General features: G+C 42.8%; 1 long non-coding RNA gene across 1 annotated transcript; it reads right to left on the bottom strand.

The window, feature by feature from the left end:
• Nucleotides 1–649: 649 nt before the first annotated feature.
• LOC125942284 (uncharacterized) lies at nt 650–1,130 on the bottom strand. The gene is made up of 2 exons (XR_007464961.1): nt 1,023–1,130; nt 650–927 (listed from the first exon to the last, which is right to left on the bottom strand). It is a non-coding gene; the product is annotated as an uncharacterized LOC125942284 (long non-coding RNA).
• Nucleotides 1,131–4,710: the final 3,580 nt, after the last annotated feature.

Here is a 4,710-nt window from a genome sequence, read left to right as displayed (position 1 = left end):
AATGGAATGAATATGTGCGCCGAAGTTCACGGACCATTGCTACATACGGACAGCCTCTGTTGCCGGCCCTTCTCATGTACAGTCGCAATCTTTTTGATGGTGAACACGGGAGCGCGTGGCTTTCTATATCACCAGCGCCGTCAGACGGCAGCCACAATATCTGCGCGCATGCTCGGGGACGGTAGGCTCCTTTCGTGCGCATTACGTCATCGTAGCGCGCGTGTGTTGTCTGCTAGCAGTATTTCCCAGGCAGCACAACCAGGCTGGCCCCAGCACGGCATTATCACGGCAAACACCGGCACAAATATAGGCCCGAAACCGGCAGCGCTACCCGCGTCAGGAATGGCCCAGTGTGGCCATGCCACTAAAGGGCCTATTTCGGCCATCGAGTGGCAGTGCCAATACAGGCAAATAGCCGTCCCTGCCATTAATTGCCATTCTAGTGTCCCACCTTGCCTACTGGCAGCGCCGTTATTGGTCAATGGCCGGCTCTGCCGCTTTTATTCGATTTATTGTCCCGTATTACCCACTGGCATTGCCATATTGTGATGTGTGTGGGCGATGCCGTAATTTCCTACCATTTTAAATTGGGCAAAAATTGCACGGTAGCTCGATGCAACATGCAATGATCTACTATAAAATCACCAAATAATGATACATAATTTCTTTATTGGTCTTAAAATAGGTTGATACAGATTGTCGCTCGTATCCCCAATCCTGTGGGCCACCTACGAAAGCTTTGTTTATGACGCTGCGGGGGGTTGAGGCTGGGCTCGCAAAAGCGGCACTTGAAGATGCTGAACGGGTTGAGCCGCTTCGGCGTAACGCCGCCTTCTGCTATTAGCACAGTCGACGGCGCCTGCCAGCCACATTCTTATGAAGTCTTGCGCTTGATTGATGTCGATCTCTGCGTCTCTCAGGCACCATCTGCATACAATACATATACCTATATTATCCCAACACTGCCTGCAGTGCATATTATAAGCAAGAGGCACAAAACTGAGAAATTAAATGCGCATCACCTGTTCCCACTCTGCATAGCCGCATGTTAAACAGTCTCTTGCTTTTATTCTCATGCAGGCTGTATGACAGTTGGAACTGCATAGCCCATGATGGCGTTCATTATATTGAAGGCAACCTCCCACACACATGATTCCTCCATTCAAACAGGTTGTTGAAGCTGAAAAAAGAAGCAAAAATACGCAAAAATTAGGTAGGAAATGCCGCTGCATCAAAATATGCGATTTTTGTTCTATCTAGCCAATTATGATGAATTATGCCTTCATTACAAGACCTCGTAAGTGCTTGTGGGTAGCTGTACTTAGCCTTTGGCAATGCGTAAGCTTTTAGAACAAAGGTAGCAAAGAAAAGGTACATTACTTCATGATAAACAGCTAAGCAAGCTATAATACAACAGATTATAGTTTTGCAGGAACTCCTGAACACCAGTCAGCTCGCAGAATGTACTTCCTGAGTAACGAATTACGACAATACAACTTTGGTCTTCTTGAGTGTACTAGCCGAAATAGGCCGTGCTGCCTGTTTTCAAACAGACAGTGCGTTTCAGCTGACGCTGACGCGGTGCAGCACCGTCTATGTACATAGTAAAAAGTGGCCGTACATTATCTCTGTAAAAGAAGAAAATACACGTATTAGGCAATGCACTTAGTTGAAACACTATACTTGAGAATAAAAATAAGACAATTGTACTTACCTTGCGAAAATTGAGTTTATTTCGCAGTAAATGCAGTTTTCCGTCGTTTGGCTAGTTGTTCATGTTTCACCCGATAGCAGTGTGGAACCAAGCTTGTAGCGGCGAAGGTCAAGCCGCTGGTACTGAACACGTTGCTGGACAAGTTGATGCATGCTTCGCAAGCAAAATATGGTGCACGAAATGTGGGCTACGACAGCTCACAGGCAGATGCAGAATGTGTACGGGTCCCTCGTCCTCCAAGACACCGAGAGTCACCACGTTTTTTTTTTTGGAGCGGGCGAGGTCCCCGCAGGGAGCAACAAATTTTACAGGGCATTATTCACGCTTCTTTGTGCGCCCATCCGGTTCTGATTAGCAACGCAGGCTCGGCTGTGCGCATTATAGACCGTGCATACCATCGACACTGCAAAGCGAGGGGACGCAGGGAACACGTGGTGAGAGTGAAACGCATTCTTGGTGTTTTGAAGTCACTTCGCCTGATAGTAGTGAAAAACGACACGCGCACGTTTTTTTATTGTTTTATTTATTTATTTTTTTCTTTTCCCAAAAGCTGATGTGGCTGTAGGAGCTGTAGCACGTGTGCTGATTTTATTATATAATATAGCTAAAATGTAAAACATGACAAATGGACCTGTAGAGCAACTCAAACTGATCAATGAATGTTTTCATTGTTATTTATTTTTTTTGCGCTCATTATCCCAGGAGAACGGTAGAGCAAGACAACGTGTGCGCAAAGGGGTAGTCCGGCGCACAGCATCACTTGCTAAGATGCCCCCATGCATTTCTTGCTTCTGGTTAAATAATACAACCTCCCCCTTCGGAAAAAAATGAATAGACACAAAGCAGCGGCAGCCGTATCTATTCAACCTGGCGACAATACCTTAGAAGTTAAGCCCAAACATAACCTAGAAGGCATAACATAGAACGTAACATACATAACGGCATAACATAGAAGTGAAGCCCAAAAAGAATCTCGTTCAAGTTCGCCGTAATAATTTACTTAATTATGTTAGTATAGTGTCAAAAGCTTTACATAAAAAATCGGGCAGTTTTTTTGTTCTTTTTATAAGCAAGAAAGCTTCAAACGTGGCCGCTGCGAGAATAAACGTAGATGAGAGGTTGAAAAGTATGTCCTTTAAGCAACGGGAGTAATAAAATAAATTCTAATAAACAAACTCAAGCGAGATCGCATTCGGCGACAAGTTAAACCAAGCGAACGGCAAGCTTGCGATAGGGTATAGAGCTTGCGATAAGGTATAGCAGTTGCTGGATTCCAGACAGAACTGGTGTACTCGGAGATTGATCTCACCATAGATTTGTAAAATAAAAGCTTCCCATGAAGAAAATCTCGGAGCAAAAAACAAAACATGTGGTTGGCATTGGTAAATTGAAAACTCAACATACATACTCCAACAATGTTATGTGTGATGTGTATAACGAGATATCTACACAAGGAAGAAGTTACCAGAGGTACGTCGTTGAGGGTTTAAGTGGGAGTCTGAATTTTATAAGGAATAAGGAAGCTTATGTATGCCTTTTAGCGAAGTCAAAACAACGATGGGTTTATTGATTAGCTGATGTAAGATGCAAACGTCAGCGAACAATTTATTCAAATATGTGTTGCTCTCACAAAGAGTTCACCTACTCCAAAAATGTATATATATATATATATATATATATATATATATTTGAGTAGCTTTTTTTCTATATCCTTGTTTCACTTTTTAATCAGAAGTTTTATTCAGTAGCTTACATTTTTATCCAGTAGCGTTCATTTTCTTTTTTTTCATTCTATTTTCGTTCTCAGTTCTAGGACTCTTTCAGCCATCCGTCAAGGTTCGGAATGGCGCGGCGGGCCACGAACATTCCTGATCTTTTTTTATTTTTCTTTATTTTCTGTTCGCTTCAAGCGGAGAGCGCCTTCTGTAGTCGTGTTGGTCGTCTGACCAAACCTTTTCTCTTCACTCCCCCCCCTCCCACCCCCGTCTATCTGTTGTGGCGTTGTCTCTCTTCTCCGCCTTCCCCTTTCTCTTCAGTGTAGATATATTTGGCGTCGTGCAAAATAAGCATTTCATTGTAAGTTAGCGTTGGGCTTGTCTCACATTCTTGTCCCTTCTATTTGCTGTTTTTTGCTTTAGAATTATGCACCAATAGCCCAGGAGGAACCTCTTCTTCAACATGGCGCCACTTCTTTTTTTTTCCGGTTCTTTCTGCGGGGAGGAATTTACTCCTACTGTGCCGGTTGGTCTGAAAAAATTATCTGGCATCAAAAAAACAAAAAACACGCATGACAGAGCTTTACAGGAAAGGCATCTAATATTATAATGAAGCTGGCCGCAGGAGACACTACTACACGGTTCGATATGCGCTTTATATCGCAAAATAATATCGGGAGCAGTCATCCAAAATGACTTGTATTGTACTAGTAATAAAATTTACAGCCGCTACAGAAGTTCTGCTAGCAAGGGCATTACTGGCAAGCGGTACAGATGATTGCACCATAAAGTTATGCGGTATTTTAAAATTCACTACCCGCAACACTAATTAAACGACGCGCATGTAAGCACACATGCTTTTTAATTATACACCCCCTTGAATTTGTCATTGTGCCTATCGAGGATGCACACGGCAAACGCGCATTGCTGCGTTATAATGGAGTGCCCTTGTGTCACTTGTAAACAACCTACGATTGAACGATTCAACACAATAAATAAAATTACGCGAAAGTTAACAGCCTTTGTAATAAAACAAATAAATATGCAGAACATACATAATAATTTAGTAAGAAACAAACAAAATTACCCGAGTGATCTCGTTGCAGTTGGAGTGAGCGGTGAAAAATTCAAATAAATATTGCGTGCTGTATAACATATAAAATCAGGATTGGCCAGCGAATGGTGCGTGAAAAGTAATATTTAAATGCCGTTCTGTTTGACAGGCCAATATTTAAGGGTCTATCAGAACTGCTAAACAATGTGGCTATGCCTATAGCTTTG

The sequence above is a fragment of the Dermacentor silvarum genome, chromosome 1 (assembly GCF_013339745.2).
Source record: "Dermacentor silvarum isolate Dsil-2018 chromosome 1, BIME_Dsil_1.4, whole genome shotgun sequence".
In the NCBI taxonomy this organism is placed as follows: Eukaryota; Metazoa; Arthropoda; class Arachnida; order Ixodida; family Ixodidae; genus Dermacentor; species Dermacentor silvarum.
Note: the sequence above shows the minus strand (reverse complement) of the source record. Positions and strands in the feature narration are given on the sequence as shown.